At 43.3% G+C, this 22,382-nt stretch overlaps 1 protein-coding gene across 1 annotated transcript in view; it reads right to left on the bottom strand.

Moving 5' to 3' along the window:
* Positions 1 to 22,382, bottom strand: part of LOC117508713 (2-oxoisovalerate dehydrogenase subunit alpha, mitochondrial-like) — a 43,450-nt gene that overhangs the window by 12,884 nt on the left and 8,184 nt on the right.

The raw sequence follows: 22,382 nt of genomic DNA, 5'->3' as shown, positions 1-22,382 counted from the left end.
AGTGGTTGAGCAGGAGAACTGTAAACAGGAAATATTACTGCGGTCACAGCATGCAACCTCATTCACGTATGTTCTTTATTTTCTCGATTTAATAATTACATAATTAGTAATAATTATCTCCTGGTAGAAACAGATGTGTATCCCCACTGGTGTCAAAACCTATCAAAAGACACCTGTGAGCAGCTTCTGACTACAGCAACAAGCCCTGCAATCTGTACCTCCTCCTGCAATTTTGCAATAAAAATGAGCCCACTTTATGTTCGCTGCTCAAATTTCATGAGGACTGATGTTATCTTAATAAAGACAGCAGTGCAGTGATGTCACAGGAGCAAGGATTCTGAGAAAACGGCAATGATAAATAATGGGGCACTGCAGTCTCGTTTGAACCCCTGCGTGATATGGCGGGATTTGACCACTTCTGGGGACAGCCTGCAAAAACACAGCATCACTTTTAACAGAAAAATGGTGTACGTTTTGTTTTCGGAAGCAATCACAGAAGTGGTCACAAAAGTGGAGTTTTTTCTGTTATCAGTGGAGAAGGGAAGACGAGGCAAATGGGAGAGGTTGTGTTGGTACGTTTTAGCCTACACATCTTGATAGAGTAGTTGTGTTCTCTCACCTGCACAATTGCCTTGACATGTTTGAGATCTGGGTCATAAACAAAACACAACACGTCTATTCTCTGCTGTATCTTCATTTTTTTTTTACATTTTCACTTTGTTTGCTGTGTAAATTGCCCAAAAACTCAGAGAAAGTGCCATGTTTCTGAGGGGGACATATGAGGGCTGTCCTCGGATGTAGGATTATTGCATCATATGCTCCATATTTTAACTCTTTAGCGCCCACCCTCAAACAAGACTATGGTGCCCAATTATCTACTTATTCTGTTAAGTGGAATGTTTTATACCTATTGTTGTGGTGAGCATGTCACCACAACACTTCTACTTGGCTGTCAAAAATCTTCCACGAATGTCACACACCACCCTCATATTGCCACATGTCGTGGAGGTCACAACCGAGCGTGTTGATCAGTCTTGATTCGTGGTGATCCTTAATAGAGCGTGACAGCGTTCTTCTTTGACGTGCGTACAATTAAACCCTGCTTCACCGCATTCAGTGTCATTGCTGCTGCACTGCATTCAATGTCATTGTTGCAGTATGCTGAAGAAGGACAGTGAAGCCAAGTTGGCAAAAGGTTTTGTTCCAATGCTCAGCACACTCCTGCAGGTGTTCCACCTGCTGCATGTGCCTGGCTGGAGCCGCGTGAGAACACACGTCTGGCTCGCTCCATCTCCTCCTCCTCAGTGCGCCACTCCATGGTACAGAGCCCAACGAAGCATGCAGTCACAAAGTTATTCTGCAGTGGATTAATCAAGATTTTTAGGAGCAAACTGGAACAGTCACAATTGTTGACTATGATATGGATGAATATGGGTCTGTGTGTGGAGAAAATTTACCTCAGTCACAACGTGACAAAACGTAACAATGCACGGTTACGCGTAATAGCGCAGAACAGCGCAGAGCATTATTCTTGACCGTGCGTAATGATTCCTGATAATTCGCCAGCAACACGTGCCATTAATCGTAACGCATTTTAACAGGTTGTAACAGTTCCTGAGGACACCTGATGCCTCTGCCTCAAATCACCACATTTGTGATCAGCAGCCAAGAAATTGTGGTATTCGTGACATGTCGTTAAGTGTAAACTCAGCATAATACAACCTTTGCTGATTTTCCGAAGGAGTTCCTACCTGTCTACGTCACCTGAGTCCACCAGACTATGCATGCATCTCCACATAAATCCAACAAGCGACAAGAAAACTGACTGCAGACTTGCATCCTACAGTGACCACGATACATACACGAGAGATATCCTTCTGTCCCTGCAGTGCTCAAATATCTCCGCTGCCCCAGACCTGCCTGAGGAAATTAGAGCCCAGTTCACAGGCGGACACCAACGGAGGAGATGCCGCAGAGGAGGCGTCAGACAGCGGGCTCGCCGGCGCCGATACAAGTCACCCTTGCCGTCAATGATCCTGTCTAACATAAGGTCACTGCAGCACAAAATCGCCGAACTTCGGATTAACGCCAAAGCCTAGTATGAGTACCGCGAAGCAAGCGTTATGGTGTTTACTGAGACCTGGTTGCATTCGGACATCGTGGATTCCCTGGTTGAAGTGGATGGATTTTCACTTTTTCGGGCGGACAGAACATCAGCCTCAGGGAAGAGCAGAGGCGGAGGCACTGGGGTTTACGTGAATGACAAATGGTGTCGACAGGTTACGGTGAGAGCAATGGTATGTACTCCTGACGCTGAACTCCTTTGCTTATCCTTGAGGCCTTGGAATTTACCTAAGGAGTTTGGGAATATTATCCTGTGTGCAGCATACGTCCCCCCCAGCATGAATGCAGCAACGGCTGCGTGTCTTACATACACCGGGTGCGCCGGTTTTTATTCTGGGTGACTTCAATCACTGTAAATTGGAACTACTGCTACCGGATTATGAACAATATGTGAGATGTGCTACACGAAATAACAGCATATTAGACAAATGCTACAGAAATGTTAAAAATGCCTATACTGCCACCTTGAGGCCCCCTGTAGCCAACTCGGACCATAGCACTGTTAATTTATTATCTTCATATAGGACTGTATTAAAGAGCTCTAAGCTAAAGACAAAACGGGTAACACTATGGTCTAATGACAGTATTGAGACTCTAAAAGGCTGTTTTCTCAGTACAGACTGGAATACATTTCACAGCCAGGACCTTGACTCTGCAACAGAGGCAATTACAGACTATATTCATTTCTGTATTGAAAGTATTGTCATAAAAAAGGATGTTGTTATATATATCCAAATAACAAACCCTTAATTACTAAGCAAATCAAAGACTGTATTAATAGAAAGAAAATTGTTTTTAAAACTCATAAGGCTGCACTGATATCAGCACAAAAAGAACTTAATCAGCAACTGCGTGTAGCAAGGAGAAAACAGAAAGAGCTTTTAGAACTTAATTTTAGTACTTCAGACACCAAGAGAATCTGGGATTCTATGAAGGCTATCACAAACATGAACCCTTATAAAAAGCACTTTATATCACCTGATGACTCCAAAATGGCTAATGATTTAAATGATTTTTATTTGAGATTTGAGACACATGATTTCTCTGAAAAGGGTAACAAGGAGCTGGACTCCCTACCCCCCTCTGATAATGCATCACATAGACTGTGGATTGATCCACAACAGGTTGAACGTCTCCTTCGGCATGCTCCGTTAAAAAAGGCTGCAGGGCCAGATGGGATTTCACCATTTTTGTTAAAAACATTTGCACAGCTTACTGCAGCTTGGTGTCCTGTTTTTCAAGAGTCTATAGACACCCACACAGTCTCTGCCCTGTGGAAACGTTCTATGATCATCCCGGTGCCCGAGAAGGCAAACCCCAGTGAAAACAATGATTTTAGGCCTATAGCATTGACATCAGTTGTGATGAAATGTTTTGAGAAATACATTGTGAGCAGGCTGAAAACAGATGTAGATGGCAAATTAGATCCATTTCAATTTGCGTACAGATGAGGGCGATGCACAGATGATGCAATTTCCACCATCATGCATCTTATTTTAAAACATCTTGATGATAAGTCATCATATGCCCGATTACTTTTTATTGACTTCAGCTCCGCCTTTAATACGCTTCAGCCATACTTATTAATTCAGAAACGTAAAGTGTTGGATCTCAACCCATCACTTATACAGTGGTTTTACACGTTTTTGACAAATAGAACACAGCAGGTTAAGGTAAATTCTAGCCTGTCCCAAATCAAAGACATTAGTACTGGAGCACCGCAGGGAAGTGTGAGCTCACCTGTCCTTTTTTACTTTATATACTAATGAGTGTTCAGCCAAGCACCCTGGGAACTATATTTTCAAATATTCAGACGACTCAGCACTTCTGTGCTCGCTTCAACAGAATGATGATTTGAATATCTATCATTCAGAAGTAAGGCAGTTTGTTGAGTGGTGTGATTCCAGTTACCTTACTTTAAATGTTAAAAAGACAGAGGAAGTCATTTTTGATCCAAAGTTAGTTGGCAATCACAACCCTGTAATTATACACCAGCAACCAATCACACAGGCACAATCGTACAAATACCTTGGTGTCTGTATAGACAGCTCCCTTACATGGAATACTCGTGTTGACTGGTTATGTTCCCGCTTGAATCAACAGCTCTATTTTCTGCGGAGTTTGCGTTTTCATGGAGTCGACCAAAAAATTATGTTACTGTTTTATCAGGTAGTTCTGGAAAGCATTCTAAGAGATGGCATGACCACTTGGTTTGGGAACCTTCCTGTGTCCCTAAGATCAAAATTAAACTACCTTGTCCTCACAGCAATGAAAATCATCGGTCTGAAACAGTATAACAATCCTCAGTCAATTTTTGATCAGTGCGTGATGAAGCAAGCAGACAGAATTCTTTCTGACCCCTCCCATGTTCTGCACACGCAATATGAGTCGCTACCATCGGGCCAGCGTTTCAGAGTCCCTCACTGCAGACTGAGTAGATATAGAAACTCTTTTGTTCCTATATCAATCATAGCCCATAACAAATATCATAACAAACACCGCTAACAATCAGGCTCAGTACGAGGTTTTAGTATTTGTATGTTATTTATTTATTTATATTCTTTTTTTTTTTTTAATTCACTGCTATGTTCTGTATCTCTGTATGGGTCATGATTTTTGAGAAGTCCAAGACAAATGTCCCCACAGGGACATTAAAAGTATGTATGTATGTATGTATGTATGTATGTATGTATGTATGTATCTATGTATGTATCTATCTACCTACCTACCTACCTACCTACCTACCTACCTACCTACCTACCTACCTACCTACCTACCTATCTCCCAGCCTGCTCAGAGAACGTAAGTATAATTTCTCCCCAAGTGACATTCGACTGGTGTGTGCTTGGACTCCTCACTTTGTTTCATGCCACGCATTGCTCACACCAGCCTGGCACAGCCCCAGTGCATCTCCATGTCACTTCAGCCGGAGAAATTCTTCTTGATATCCCAAACAAATTTTTTCTGTTTGGAGTGTAATAAAACAGACATCTAGTTGCCTGCTGCTATAGCTAACACACCACTCTAACCTGTTTAGCAAATCTAAGTGCTCGACGTGATGGCCAGTGACTTGCCAATTTCACTTTCATTTGAAGGCTGGCGATTACATACCCAAAAAAAAGATAGTCAGCAATTGGAATTTTTTTGTTTTGACAGCATGCGCTGCATTTTTTTGTGTGGCAGCACCAAGTGTTTTAAGTTGAAAATACCTCAACTTTTCAGAATGCGCTGTTTTGCTACTGCAGCACCTTTTCAGGCAAACAGTCAGACGGACCAAAAGGAGACCTTTTCTGTTTCTTTCTGCAGTCAACGAATGTCAAACAAACTCCCACTGCTCTCACCAGATATCTGCACTGCTGAATCCTACAGTGTCATTAAAAAAAACATGATTTTTGTCAGACAGCAGCTTAAGCCAGGCACTGTGCTGAGCTGGTATTACATAAGCAGAGTTCTAACAAAACTGTGGATATCTATGACATAAAAACCTCCAAAATTAATAACAAAATAAATCTTATGGCAGATAACTAAATCGTGTAAAAAAAAATTACTTAAGCCCTGGTCCCACTGAATAGCGAAGGATGAATAATGAGCCATGTAGCATATTTTTTTGGTACGAGTCCAGTTATTCAACAATAGAATAATGGGAGAATAGTGGCTCTGAGAGGCTCTTAGGGGCAGGATATTCAGCTAAAATTTAGCAACAGCAGTGTGTGGCAGTTTGTGTATGAGGTACTACAAGGACAAACAAGAATTTTAGAGGCATGTTTGTAGTGAGGATGAGGCTGGTAAGAGCCCATTAACTGAGCATCTGGTGGCTACGAGGACAGGACAGGCTATTTTGGGTCAGCCCTCTTGCGCACTACAATTCCACCTGCTTTGTGCGCCAGACGCTGTATATAAAATAATTATTTTGTAGCAGATTAATAATTTTCTGTCAGAGCTTGGATGCTGAAAACACCTCTAATCGCTTCCTGAATCAAAGACGACATTTCATTTGGAGCTTTCTTCCCTCTCTCTGTCTCGTGCGCAGAGGTGGAGAATATATTTGGAACAGCCTAAAATTTAATTATTTATGTTTTAATACATTGGTAAAATAGTTGCATGTTCATTCCTTCTTTATAAGCAGCTGTAAAAGTATGTTTATGGTAGATTTAACATCTTGTTATAATGGATCAGATGAGGCACGCTCTGTGCACGCTGAAACAATGACTCGCACTCAACATGAGCATTTATGCAGAACGCGAGCTTGCAAAAAAGCAATTTTGCAGACATTAACGGACGAACACAAAGTTAAAAGTTGGATTGCGGTGTCAAAATGACTGAAGCCATCCATCCATCCATCCATCCATTTTCTTCCGCTTTATCCAGAATCGGGTCACGGGGGCAGCAGCTCAAGCTAAGCCGCCCAGACCTCCCGATCCACACACACCTCCCCCAGCTCCTCCAGGGGAACCCCAAGGCGTTCCCAAGTCAGCCGAGAGATGTAGTCCCTCCAGTGTGACCTGGGTCTTCCCCGGGGCCTCCTCCCAATGGGACGTGCCCGGAACACCTCTCCAGTGAGGCGTCCAGGGGGCATCCGGAAAAGATGCCCGAGCCACCTCAACTGACTCCTTTCGACGTGGAGGAGCAGCGGCTCGACTCCGAGCTCCTCCCAAGTGACCGAGCTCCTCACCCTATCTCTAAGGGAGCGCCCAGCCATCCTGCGGAGGAAACTCATCTCGGCCGCTTGTACCCGCGATCTCGTTCTTTCGGTCATGAGCCAAATCTCATGACCATAGGTGAGGATCGGAACGTAGATCAATCAGTAAATCAAGAGCTTTGACCGCCTACTCAGCTCTCTCTTCACCACAACGCTCCGATACAGCGACCGCATCACTGCAGACGCTGCACCGATCCGTCTATCGATCTCACGCTCCATCTGTCCCTCACTCGTGAATAAGACCCCGAGATACTTAAACTCCTCCACTTGAGGCAAGGACACTCCACCGACCTGAAGAGGGCAAAGCACCTTTTTCCGGTCGAGAACCATGGCCTCGGATTTGGAGGTGCTGATTTTCATCCCGGACACCTCACACTCGGCTGCAAACTGCCCCAGTGCACGCTGAAGGTCCTGATTTGACGAAGCCAACAGAACCACATCGTCCGCAAACAGCAGAGACGAGATTCTGTGGTTCCCAAACCAGACCCCCTCTACACCCTGGCTGCGCCTACAAATTCTGTCCATAAAAATAATGAACAGAACCGGTGACAAAGGGCAGCCCTGGCGGAGGCCAACGTGCACTGGAAACAGGTTTGACTTACTACCTGCAATGCGAACCAAGCTCCTGCTGCGGTCGTACAGGGACCGGATAGCCCTTAGCAAAGGACCCCGGACCCTGTACTCCCGGAGCACTCCCCACAGGGTGGCCCGAGGGACACGGTCAAACGCCTTCTCCAGATCCACAAAACACATGTGGACTGGTTGGGCGAACTCCCATGAACCCTCCAGCACTCGATGGAGAGTGTAGAGCTGGTCCAGTGTGCTGCGACCAGGACGAAAACCACACTGCTCCTCCTGAATCCGAGGTTCGACCATCGGTCGAATTCTCCTCTCCAGTACTCTGGAATAGACCTTACCGGGGAGGCTGAGGAGTGTGATCCCCCTATAGTTGGAACACACCCTCTGGTCCCCCTTCTTAAACAGAGGGACCACCACCCCGGTCTGCCAATCCAGAGGCACTGTCCCTGATCGCCACGCGATGTTGCAGAGGCGTGTCAGCCAAGACAGTCCCACAACATCCAGAGACTTAAGGTACTCAGGACAGATTTCATCCACCCCAGGAGCCTTGCCACTGAGGAGCTTTCTAACCACCTCGGTGACTTCGGCCTGGGTAAAGGATGAGTCCGCCTCTGAGTCCCCAGTCTCTGCTTCCTCTTCGGAAGACGTGACGATGGGATTGAGGAGATCCTCGAAGTACTCCTTCCACCGCCCAACAACATCCTCAGTCTTCTTCTGCCTGGGTAATGGATGAGTCCGCCTCTGGGTCCTCAGTCTCATGACTGAAGCCGTGGAAGAAATAAAGCCAGCGCAAGAAGCACAGAGGCCACTGTCCAGGAACCAGTGGTTCAGTTCTAGCTGGTCTATGGATGTGTTTTGTGTTGTGTTTTTTGGGGGGGTGGGGTGGGGGGAGTGATCCACAGCAGCCACCTCATTGTGGTGTCTTTTTTTTGGTCACAGAAAGCTGGGTGAACATGTAGAACTGCTGCATTTAATGACTGAAACACAGGCGAACAGCAGCCTGGCGCATGGATGCGCACACCGTCCAGACTATACAGGAGTGTCTTTTTTTGGACTGCATTTAAAAAATGTGACAAGATCTTGAATGGATGCTGTGAATTGAAAACCCACACTTTAAAAGGGACCAAGTGTGGGAGGGATGGAGGTCTGGACCATACCCATGCTTCAACGTGCACCAACATCACATTACATGGCACTACATGGATCATATGTGGCGACACGAGCCAATCGAGGCTGGATAGGGCTCAAATGACAGGTCAGTCGTGGCTCACTAGAAGCTGATATGTGCCACATGTGAAGTACAGAGAGGCACATAGACACACCTTAGTAGCGGATACGTGACGGCTTAAAACGTGGATCACTCTTCGAATAATCGCTGACACACCTATGCGTGGCTCCTTATTCATGGCTTATTATTCAGTGGGAATAATGACCTCCTTACACAGGTGAATCCAATCATGAGAAAGGGTATTTATGGTGGCCATTTGCAAATGTTTCTCCTCTTTGCATCTCTTCTAATGAGTGGCAACATGGGAGCCTCTAAACAACTCTCAAATGACCTGGAAACAAAGATTGTTCAACATCATGGTTTAGGGGAAGGATACAAAAAGCTATCTCAGAGATTTCAGCTGTCAGTTTCCACTGTGAGGAACATCGTGAGGAAATGGAAGACTACAGGCACAGTACTAGTTAAGGCCCAAAGTGACAGGACAAAAAAAAAATCTCAGATAGTCTGAAGTGAAGTTTGGTGAGAACAGTCAGTCAACCCACAGACCTGCTCTACAGAAATACAAAATGATCTTGCTGCAAAAAGTGTCTCTGTGGATTGTTCAACTATACTGCGCACTTTGCACAAGGAGATGCTGTATGACGCTGTAATGCAGAGGAAGCCTTTTCTGCGTACACGCCACAAACAGAGCCACTTGAGGTATGCTAAAGCACATTTGGACAAGCCAGTTTCATTTTGGAATAAGGTGCCGTGGACTGATGAAACTAAAATTGAGTTATTTGGACATAACAAGGCGCGGTATGCATGGCTGAAAAAGAACACAGCATTCCAAGAAAAACACTTGCTACACAGAGTAAAATTTGGAGGTGGTTCCATCATGCTGTGGGGCTGTGTGGTGCAGGTACTGCGAATCTTGTTAAAGTTGAGGGTCACATGGATTCCAGTCCATATCAGCAGACTCTTGAGAATAATGTTCAAGAATCAGTGACAAAGTTGAAGCTGCGCCGGGGCTGGATCTTTCAACAAGACAACAACCCTAAACACTGCTTAAAATCTACTAAGGCATTCATGCAGAGGAACATGTTCACTGTTCTGGAATGGCCATCTCAGTCCCCAGACATGAATAATATTGAAAATCTGTGGTGTGATTTTAAGCGGGCTGTCCATGCTCGGAAACCAACAAACCTGACTGAACTGGTAATGTTTTGTAAAGAAGAATGGTCCAAAATACCTTCAACCAGAATCCAGACTCTCATTAGAAGTTATGGGAAGCGTTTACAGGCTGTTATTTCTGCAAAAGGAGGATCTACTAAATATTGAAGTTTTTTTTCTGTTGGGGTGCCCAAATTTATGCATCTACCTAATTTTGTTTAAAGAATTATTTTACACTTTCTGTAAATCCTATAAACTTCATTTCACTTCTCAAATATCACTGTTTGTCTGCTATATGATATATTTAACTGAAATTGCTGATTCAAACAATCAATGATTTATAAAGGAAAATCATGGAAATCATTAAGGGGGCCCAAAGTTTTACATACCACTGTATTTAATTCATGTGCTTGAATCAAAGTTGTTCTGTGGTGTTTTGTTTTTTTCCCCAACTTGTTCAGTTTCTGAATTCTTTTTCAGATCATTTTCACAGGACATTGGTTATCTTTGCTATGCACAATTAGCCATTGCTTTTTTTGGCACTTGGTTTCTGAGTGATAACTGGAAGACAGGCAAACAGACATAAAATTGGAACCTCCATCCAATTTTGGTGGTGTAAGGAAATCCATAGCAGAAAAATGAAAGTGACTGAGGCACCTTTGATTGAGATATAATGCAAAATGTACACCAAATGGGCTTTTAATGTCTACAAATCAGACGTGGATCAGACCTAGTACCAGTCTGCGCCTCACTGTCAAATATGAGAATGATTGGGGCATATTTTCTTAAGATATAATGTAAAATATACATTAAATAGGGTTTTCAATGTTAAATTTAAATGGCCACAAAATCTGTAATCTGGATCAGATCTGGATCAAACTTTGTCAGTTGATACCATCCTACATAAAGCTCTCAAATATGAAAGAAATTAGATCTTTGATGACAGAGTTATGATATTTTGAAAATTCATTCAATGTTAAAGATAGGCATTTTTTCCATTTTCCAAGATTTTTCCTGACTTTGACCTTGAAAATTGAATCAATTCTTGCCTATCAGGACATGAATCTTCAGCAAAAACAATTATAACGATAAATGGTAAATGGATTGTATTTATATTGCACTTTTCCATCTGCAATAGAGGCTGACATTTTTTTGGGGAATCTCACAGGTCACGGGATTCCTGTGGGATTCCCACGGGATGGGAGTCAATTTTGCTATTTATCACGTGATTGGGACGGTATGGGATTAAAAGTTCACGGGAGCAGGAACCACGGTTTTAGGCAGCGAGCCGTCCTGCTGTCATTTAGGCAGTCAATTTTCGAAAAAGACGCTGAAAAAAAATAGCGGGCGGCTTTGCTTAAAGCCGTCTAAAATTAGGACTGGGTTTGATTGCTGCAGCCATCTGTGCGTGTGTGTCGGCTTGCTGTGAGGAGGGAGCGGGGAGGGGCGCGCTGAGCACAGAGTGAAAAGCAACATAAACTAAACTCTGACACTGCTTTTATTACTCTCTGGACTGTTCTGACGGTACGTCCTGTTCACACCATGTGCGCGTCGGTGACAGTTATACTGAAATTATGAGATGAAATAAATTGTCACAATGCCTTAAAAATGAGAAAATAGGAGTGAACGTTATAAAAATCACACCCACGTGTGTTTAAAAAAACCTGATGTGTAGAAACTGCAGTGATGTTCAGAAGCAGAAATCAAATAAAGCAGCTGAGAACTCTGAACTTTAAAAGGCTCTTATTTTCCAAAGATATTTATTTTAGAGGACTTAATGTAGCTGATTTATGTTCAAGCACAAAGTGTGACTGAGGAGAGGAAAAAAAAATGAGGAAATGAACTCTGGTCAGCAAAAAAAAATACAAGCTGTTGATTTTTATTTTTCAAAATTATTAGGCTGCAGTTCTGCTTTTCATTTATTTCAAAGTAAGTTACCTCTTATTTAAAAAAATGAGAGTTAAATCAGCCTGCATTGTTCAGGTTTTCCTGCATATTTGTGTATTTTTTCCTTCTGTATAAGAGTTTGGTGTTTGCATTTGTTCTACATAGTTTGAAAAAACAATAAAATGTTATCACTTTTCTTTATAGCAGTTCTGTAATTTCAGAAATGCACAGAAACAACCACAAATCAGAAAAAGTTGGGACTATATGTAAATGAAGATAAAATAAAATGTTGCCCTATTCCCAGTTTCTCCACTCACACCCACAGAAGCCAAAAGTTCTTCCAGAGTTGTGTCTTGGTGGCTTCCCTCACTTGTCTCTTTCCAGCATGGACATTTAGTTTTTGAGAACTGCCTACCTGACACAGATTTAACATAAAGTACACTGTTTGTATTTCTGAATGACTGATATAAATGAAGTCTAAGACATATTCAATGAGATAGAAATGTTCATGTATTCATCCCCTGACATTTCTCAAGAAAACTGGCTGTAAAAATTAACTAATTCTTCCATTTATAACAAACTGCCCTGTCCCAACCGTTTTTTGTCTTGGAAAATGCTGTAGGCCTTAAATGTAGGAATGGATATATATTAACAAATAAATAAATAAAAATAAAGCTGACCACACAAAACATGAAATATGTTTGTTTCATACAGTCTGCAGTTACAGAAAGAGAAGACAAAGTAAATGTCAGGATCATTAGGTGTCCACCACCACCACCACATACTGAAAAACTATAACACCACAGACCATGCATTATTTATGTTTTGTGTCTTTTAGTGAAGTTTTTTTATTTGGATTAAGGCAGTAAGTGTCTCCCTGTATTACCACAGATTAACTGTTTCTGTTGCCACATCTTATGAAATAAAACTGCAGAACACTAAAGCCTAAAAACCAAAAGAAGGAAAAAAAATGGGAGTGGCACAGGAGCCATTCTGAATGGGAGCGGGATGGGAGTGGGACTCATTACCAGGAGTGGGATGGGACAGGAATTTTTTATTTTTTATTTATTTTTTTACTCTGGACTGGGATTGGGATGGGACAGGATAGGAGTGAAAATCTACTCCCGTGTCACCCTCTAGTCTGCATCAGACGCTCAAAGTGCTTTATACGTCAATGCCTCACATTCACCATGATGCCCGGATGCTGCCATGCAAGGCATCCACTACACACTGGGAGCAACTAGGGGATTAAAGGCCTTGCCCAAGGGCCCTTAGTTATTTCCAGTCAGGCTGGGATTTGAACTGAGGATCCTCTGGTCTCAAGCCCAACGCTTAACCACTAGACCATCAACTCCCTAATGATATATGAACAATTGTGGGCTCCAGGCTGTTCACAAACAAAAATGAATAAAACAAACCACTCTACTACGAGCTGCACTTTTATTTTCTACCCGAGCTTGTTCACCTGCTAAAACACAGATACTGGCCAGAGCTCACCAATGACTCACATGTTGACTGATTCTGTCCTCCTCACAATGACAAGCTGGTCACATGCCACAACACAAGCTTGGTGATTAAGTATGAGTACATATTGTAGCTTGTAACTGAGGCCACCGGGACACGTGTCAAGTTATTAGCTGATGTTCCAGACGTGATGGTCCATAAAGTTTTCATGATCATTTAGCATTTCCAAGTACACTTCTCAACACCATGCAACTGCTAATCTGGGTTTGTTCCCTATATTGAATTAACAATGACCAAGCACCATCTAAAGTTGTGAAACAGCCCCACCTATTGCCTTTCACAGTTTGTTTACTTTGGTACAAAAGTACCACCTTTCACTGTGTCAAAATGACCAAGTCAATCGTGGATAAAAATAAACCAAAAAATGAAAGACCCCTTTCAGAGTTCCAACACTGCATCAGTTGTAAGATACTTTTTGTTACAGAGCGTGTTAAACAAACACAACAGCACCCAGTAAACACGCCAGCAAATACGCAGTCTTTGCTTGGCAGTTTCCACAAGCTGTCCAGCCGTGATGGAATCAGAAGCACAGCTCCGCACATACGAGGTATCTTATAAAACTAACCGGCAGTTTTATAAAAAAAAAAAAAAAAAACTATATGGATTTGAATGACGTGCGATTACACCAATCATGCTTGAACCCTCGTGCTCATGCGTGAGTTTTTTCACGCGTCTGTGATGTCATTTCCCTGTGGGCAGGCCTTGAGTGAGATTCCTTTGTCTGAGACGCTGCTCGAGACGGCACGCGTTGTTTTATCAAACTTTTTCAGGACCTGTGAGGGATATCCGAGTGGACACTATTCGAGAAATTCAGCTGGTTTTCTGTGAAAAGTTTAACGGCTGATGAGAGATTATGGGGTGTTTGTCGCTTTAAGGACTTCCCACGGAGCGGGACGTCGCGCAGCGCTCCCAGGCGACGTCGTCTGGCTGTTTCGAGCTGAAATCATCCTAATTTAAGGCTCTGTTGACCCAGGACGTCGTCAGAGAACAGAGAAGATTCAGAAGAGGCCGGCATGAGGAGTTTATGCAGACATTCCACTGTTAAAGATCATTTTGTAATGAAAGAACGTGCACGCAAATTCGCCGAGTCGTTTCCGTGACGACGACGCAAATCTGTGTGCGCCGCGACAGGAAAAACACTTCCGTGTTGAAAACCATTTGTAAAATTCAGGCGGCTTTGATGGCTTTCAACAAGAGAGTAACTGAGAAATTGTTTAACAGTTGGGCATGTTCCAACTTGCCCGTTAAGTTTTCCAACGGAGGTGTTTTTCCTGTCGTAACCCCCCGCGGTCGGGTGCGGCCCGACATGCGAATCTGCCCGCACGTTCTTTCATTACAAAATGACCTTTACAGTGGAATGTCCGCATAAACTCCTCATGCCGACTTCTTCACTCAAAGACTGCCCACAGCCGAATGACGTAACCGACAGGCATGAAAAAACTCTCGCATGCCCACGAGGGTTCAAGCATGTCTGATGTAATCACACGTGATTCAAATCCATATGGTTTTTGAAAAAAAATAATAAGGTCGGATACTTTTCTAATAGACCTCGTATTTTATCGAACTGTCTGCCCCCATCCCCCTGTGTGACCCCCCAGTCGCCACTGTGGAGTCCTTTTGCTCCATGGGGATCACCATCACACAAGACCTCAAGTGGGAGCTGAACGTCAGCTCCATCATCAAGAGAGCAAAGCAGAGGATGTGCTTTCTGCGACAGCTGAGGAAGTTCAACCTGCCAAAAACAACAATGGTGAACTTCTACACTGCCATCATTGAGTCCATCCTCTCCTCTTCCATCACCGTCTGGAACACTGCTGCCACTGCTAAGGACAGGAGCAGACTGCAGCAAATCATATGTGCAGCAGAGAAGGTAACTGAATGCAGTCTGCCATCCCAACAGAACCTGTATGTCTCCAGGGCCCTGAGACGAGCAAGGAAGACTGTGGCCGATCCCTCCCACTCAGGTCACAAACTTTTTGTCATCTTCCCCTCTGGCAAGGGGCTGAGGCCCATCAAACCTCAAGACAAAAAACAGCTTCCTTCCATCTGCAGCTGGCCTCATAAACAATGCGAGAGACCCCCACTTACTGTGCCTCCCTCTGCCACAACCATAAAGCACAGATTTTTGGTCATCCCTACATTGAAAGGTACTGTACATGTGTACTCCAATCAGCTGTCTTTGCACTGCTACTGCAGTGCCTTTCCAGGCAAGCAGTCAGACGCACCAAAAGGAGAACTTTTCTGTGTCTCTCTACGGTCAACTCACGTCATACAAACTCCCATTGCTGTCCCCATCAATTAAAATTAGCAGCCACAGCTTTCAACAGAAAGCATCAGAATCTGACATCTGCTCCGCAGATTTTGCCTACCATAAACATATTGGGACATCACAATTCCAAAGGTATTTGTTCATGAAATACTGTCCATTCACACAATCCATTGGTGCTGTGAAAACTCCTAAAAAAAAAAAAAAAAAAAAATCCTGTTCTCACCAGATATCTGCACTGCTGAATCCAAAGTGTCATTAAAAAACGGGATTTTTGTGAGACAGCAGCTTAACTCAGGCACTGTGCTGAGGTGGTATTACATAAGTTATAACAAAACTGTGGATATGTATGACATAAAAACCTCCAAAATTAATCACACAAAATAAATCTCATGGCAGACAACCAAATCATGTAAAAATTATGACTCAAATCCTGGCCCCACTGAATAACGAAGGATGAATAATGAGCCACGTAGCATGTTTTTTGGTATGAGTCAACAACCGTGGAGAATAGTGGCTCTGAGAGGGTCTGAGAGGCAGAATATTTGGCTAACAAGGCTCATCTCTCAGCGTGCCATTAATTTGAAGAAGTTCAAAATTTAGCAACAGCAGCGTGGGGCAGTTTGTGTATGAGGTACTACGAGGACAAACAAGAATTGTAGAGGCATGTTTGTAGTGAGGATGAGGCTGTTAATAGCCCATTATCTGAGCACCTGGCGGCTACGAGGACAGAACAGGCTATTTTGGGTCAGCCCTCTTGCGCACTACAATTACACCTGCTTTGTGTGCCGGACACTCAAGGGTGTAATTTAGAACTAGAAATTGGGGGGGACAAAGTGCGAGGCGCGCAGGGCCGAAGGTCATAGGCTGGGGGTCTGGGGGCCGCTTTAGGCCCCCAGAAGCCAACGGTTTTCTAGATAAGCTAAGATGCATTCTGAGCATCCAGAACAGTAATTTTAATGTTTTGAGAAGACCATAAAGTGGACACCATTTTACTTATGCAATTTGAAAGTGTGGATATAAGTACTTTATTCTGAGAATAGCCAGAATTGATTTTATTAAAATCCTGGTGTAAACAAGGTATCACCACAGGTGCAGAACTCGAAAAGAATGATAGATTGAGTTTTCATTAAAAAAAACAACTGTAATGTGGTAAAATGTATTCATAAATATGAAAGAACAGGCTCTTAATAATTATTAACTATCACATACTGTATTTTTTTTCTCAAGATTTGTTTTTGCATAAGTTTGAAAAAACAACAGATCATAAGTTTAGGATAAATGACTTGTGAATTTAATTTTCGAAGTGGCACTAATAACAACACTCATACTGAACATAATTTCACTTGCATAGACTGATTTTGGAGATCAAGAAATAATTGCAGAGGGGCTTTCTGAGGTCCCAGATAGATTTTCTGATTTCCTTTACTAACTTTCAGAATTTAGTAAATTAGCATATGGTCCATTGATACTTATGTGTAGACACTAGTCCCTAGAGGCAACTACACTCAACAAAAATATAAACGCAACACTTTTGGTTTTGCTCCCATTTTGTATGAGATGAACTCAAAAATCTAAAACTTTTTCCACATACACAATATCACCATTTCCCTCAAATACTGTTCACAAACCAGTCTAAATCTGTGATAGTGAGCACTTCTCCTTTGCTGAGATAATCCATCCCACCTCACAGGTGTGCCATATCAAGATGCTGATTAGACACCATGATTAGTGCACAGGTGTGCCTTAGACAGTCCACAATAAAAGGCCACTCTGAAAGGTGCAGTTTTGTTTTATTGGGGGGGATACCAGTCAGTATCTGGTGTGACCATCATTTGCCTCATGCACTGCAACACATCTCCTTCGCATAGAGTTGATCAGGTTGTCAATTGTGGCCTGCGGAATGTTGGTCCACTCCTCTTCAATGGGTGTGCGAAGTTGCTGGATATTGGCAGGAACTGGTACACGCTGTCGTATACGCCGGTCCAGAGCATCCCAAACATGCTCAATGGGTAACATGTCCGGTGAGTATGCCGGCCATGCAAGAACTGGGACATTTTCAGCTTCCAAGAATTGTGTACAGATCCTTGCAACATGGGGCCGTGCATTATCCTGCTGCAACATGAGGTGATGTTCTTGGATGTATGGCACAACAATGGGCCTCAGGATCTCGTCACGGTATCTCTGTGCATTCAAAATGCCATCAATAAAATGCACCTGTGTTCTTCGTCCATAACAGACGCCTGCCCATACCATAACCCCACCGCCACCATGGGCCACTCGATCCACAACACTGACATCAGAAAACCGCTCACCCACACGACGCCACACATGCTGTCTGCCATCTGCCCTGGACAGTGTGAACCGGGATTCATCTGTGAAGAGACACCTCTCCAACGTGCCAAACGCCAGCGAATGTGAGCATTTGCCCACTCAAGTCGGTTACGACGACGAACTGGAGTCAGGTCGAGACCCCGATGAGGATGACGAGCATGCAGATGAGCTTCCCTGAGACAGTTTCTGACAGTTTGTGCAGAAATTCTTTGGTTATGCAAACCGATTGTTTCAGCAGCTGTCCGAATGGCTGGTCTCAGACGATCTTGGAGGTGAACATGCTGGATGTGGAGGTCCTGGGCTGGTGTGGTTACACGTGGTCTGCGGTAGTGAGGCTGGTTGGATGTACTGCCAAATTCTCTGAAACGCCTTTGGAGACGGCTTATGGTAGAGAAATGAACATTCAATACACGAGCAAAAGCTCTGGTTGACATTCCTGCTGTCAGCATGCCAATTGCACGCTTCCTCAAATCTTGCGACAGCTGTGGCATTGTGCTGTGTGATAAAACTGCACCTTTCAGAGTGGCCTTTTATTGTGGGCAGTCTAAGGCACACCTGTGCACTAATCATGGTGTCTAATCAGCATCTTGATATGGCACACCTGTGAGGTGGGATGGATTATCTCAGCAAAGGAGAAGTGCTCACTATCACAGATTTAGACTGGTTTTGTGAACAATATTTGAGGGAAATGGTGATATTGTGTATGTGGAAAAAGTTTTAGATCTTTGAGTTCATCTCATACAAAATGGGAGCAAAACCAAAAGTGTTGCGTTTATATTTTTGCTGAGTGTATTTTTGGTTTCAAATCTGGGCAAATGCAGTCCCCAGAAAATTCAGAATGTGACAAACAAGAACAGGTGTTAAACAAGTCAATGCTGCTAAAAATACAAACTTGCAGAAACAAAGATACTATTCTGACATGGTTTGCACATAAGACTGGCATAGCATGTTTCAAGTACACACACATATGTCAGAAGGTGGGGGGGACATACCATATTCTGTCCCCCCGGTTGAAAAGGTGGGGGGGACATGTCCCCCCCCCATCCCCCACCAAATTGCGAACATGCGGACGCTGTATATAAAATAATTATTTTGTAGCAGATTAATACTTTTCTGTCAGAGCTTGAATGTTGAGAACACCTCTAATCGCTTCCGTAATCACAGAGGACATTTCATTTGGGGCTTTTTTCTCTCTCTGTCTCGTGCGCTGAGGTGGAGAGAGAGCTGGGTGAACACGTAGAACTGCTGCATTTAATGACTGGAGCACAGGCGAACAGCAGCCTGGTGCATGGATATGCACACCGTCCAGACTGTACACGAGCGTCTTTATGGACTGCGTTTTAAAAATGTGACAACATATTGAATGTATGCTGTGAATTGAAAACCCACACTTTAAAAGGGAACAAGTGTGGGAGGGATGGAGGTTTGGACCAAACCCATGCCTCAACATGCACCAACGTCACGTTACATGGCGCTACATGGATCATATGTGGCTTGACATGGATCATATGTGGCAACACGAGCCAATCGAGGCTGGACGGGGCTCAAATGACAGGTCAGTCGTGGCTCACTAGAGGCTGATATGTGGCACATGTGAGGTACAGAGAGGTACATAGTGGCGCCTTAGCAGCAGATACGTGATGGCTTAAAATGTGGGTCATTCTTTGAATAATCACTGACACACCCATGAGTGGCTCATTATTCATGGCTTATTATTCAGTGGGACCGAGGCTTCAGTTGTTTGCATCCCATTGCTTTGGCTTTGACAGTCTCATTTATGTCATGTACAGTGGGCCAAAAAGTATTTAGTCAGCCCTGATTGTGCAAGTTCTCCTACTTAGAAAGATGAGAGAGGTCTGTAATTTTCATCATAGGTACACTTCAACCATGAGAGACAAAATGAGAAAAAAAAAATCCAGAAAATCACATTGTAGAAAATAAGTATTTGGTCACCCACAAACAAGCAAGATTCGGCTCTCACAGACCTGTAACTTCTTTAAGAAGCTCTTCTGTCCTCCACCTGTTACCTCTTTTAATGGCATCTGTTGGAACTCGTTATCTGTATAAAAGACACCTATACACAGCCTCAAACAGTCAGACTCCAAACTCAACCATGGCCAAGACCAAAGAGTTGTCGAAGGACACCAGGAAGAACATTGTAGATATGCACCAGGCTGGGGAGAGTGAATCTACAATAGTCAACCAGGTTGGTGTGAATAAATCAACTGTGGGAGCAATTGTAAGAAAATGGAAGACATACAAGACCACTGATAATCTCCCTCGATCTGGGGCTCCACGCAAGATGTCATCCTGTGGGGTCAAAATGATCATGAGAACGGTGAACAAACATCCCAGAACTACACAGACGGACCTGATGAATGACCTGCAGAGAGCTGGGACCAAAGTAACAAAGGCTACACACTATGCAGAGAGGGACTCAAATCCTGCAGTGCCAGGCGTGTCCCACTGCTTAAGCCAGTACATGTCCAGGCTCGTCTGAAGTTTGCCAGAGAGCATATGGATGATCCAGAAGAGGACTGGGAGAATATCATGTGTTCCGATGAAACCAAAATAGAACATTTTGGTAAAAAACTCAACTTGTCATGTTTGGAGGAAGAAGAATGATGAGCTGCATCCCAAGAACACCATATCCACTGTGTAGCATGGGGGTGGAAACATTATGCTTTGGGCCTGTTTTTCTGCAAAGGGGACAGGGCAACTGATCCGTGTTAAGGGAAGAATGAACAGGGCCATGTATCGGGAGATCTTAAGCCAAAATCTCTTTCCATCAGTGAGAGCATTGAAGATGCAACGTGGCTGGGTCTTCCAGCATGAAAATGATCCCAAACACACCGCTCAGACAACAAAGGAGTGGCTCCGTAAAAAGAATTTCCAGGTCCTGGAGTGGCCTAGCCAGTCTCCAGACCTCAAACCTATGGACAATTTGTGGAGGGAGTTGAAGGTCCGTGTTGCCCAGTGACAGCCCCAAAACATCACTGCTCTAGACGAGATCTGCATGGAGGAATGGGCCCAAAATACCAGCTACAGTGTGTGCAAACCTGGTGAAGACTTACAGGAAACGTTTGACCTCTGTCACTGCCAACCAAAGATTATGTTACAAAGTACTGAGTTGAATTTTTGTAATTGACCAAATACTTATTTTCCACCATAATTTACAATAAATTCTTTAAAAATCCTACAATGTGATTTCTGGATTTTTTTTTTCTCATTTTGTCTCTCATAGATGAAGTGTACCTATGATGAAAATTACAAACCTCTCTCATCTTTCTAAGGTAGGAGAACCTGCACAATCAGGGACTGACTAAATACTTTTTGCCCACTGTACATATGTTTTCACTGAGTCTAAACAGGCATAATTTTGGAAATTTAATATGAAGAAGACTGAATTATTATTACCTCCGCCAAGGAGGGTATGTTTCGGTTTGCGTCGATTGTTTGTTGTCTGGTTAGTTGGATTGTTAGCAGGGATTACTCAAAAAATCCTCAACTGATTTCAATGAAATTTTACCAGGGGTGTATCTTGGCCTAACTAGAAGTCATTAAATTTTGGTAATGATCCGGAACACGATCCGGATCCAGTAATTTTTTAAGGATTCTTTATCATTGCAGGATAGGGCCAATTTCAACATTTTTGCATCTAACTTCATGAAGACGGGTCACAAAGGCTGAACAAAAATTAAGTTACGAGACACCAATAATTTAGCATTTGTTTCTCCTCATTGAATAAACTTGTTATTAGAAAATAAAAAAAATGTGCAGTTCATGCAGTTTCTCATTATGAATACATTTGCTGAAGATCTAAGGGTTTAACCTTCTGGGGCTGACGTCGTCGTATACAATGGCTGAGACCAAGCTTTACTAAATTATAAATAACTTTTTAATGAGATAGAAACTTTTTTTTTTTTGCTGAAAAGTTAACTTCACGGACTTTCGAGCCACCGTCCACCATCTTTGTACTCCTCATAGAAGCTGTGTGATGATGTGAGCAGTGTGAGTGTCCAATCGGAATTTTTTTCACCGTCGCATGGTTTTCCAAAATCCAATCGTAGGGGAGATTCACCTCACGTGACACCCCAAATATTGTTTTTAGGAGTGATGTGTTATTAGCTGGCCCGTTTGAATAGCCCCCTGACTGCTCCAATGCACCCTGTGCCATTACGCACAGCGAAAGTGAAAGTGAGCAGACGGAGAGCATCTCATACAATCTCACGTGCTCAAACAGTGTATGAGTATCAGGACTGCTCGACTAGTTTTCCTGTGAATGTTCCTGGATAAGCCTGTGGCAAGCTCTCTCGCTCCAGCGTAAAGCACCGTTTACCATATCAATGGAGCGGGGGCCTCCTCAAACTGAATGAGCATCGAAGTGTGAATGTTGCTTTCAGAGCAGGAAAGAACAAACACAGTCAACTTCATATTAAAGGTTTGTGATGTGTCCTTTGTGTAATAGCAGACAGAAATTGCTTTGAAATGAAGACAAACAAACGCATAGACCATTTTGTATATATTGTTCAAAATGTGCATTTGGGTTTGTTGAACCTTTTTGTTGTAGTCTTTGAAACAAGAGCCCA

Source organism: Thalassophryne amazonica, chromosome 4 (genome assembly GCF_902500255.1).
Source record: "Thalassophryne amazonica chromosome 4, fThaAma1.1, whole genome shotgun sequence".
Classification (NCBI taxonomy): domain Eukaryota; kingdom Metazoa; phylum Chordata; class Actinopteri; order Batrachoidiformes; family Batrachoididae; genus Thalassophryne; species Thalassophryne amazonica.
Note: the sequence above shows the minus strand (reverse complement) of the source record. Positions and strands in the feature narration are given on the sequence as shown.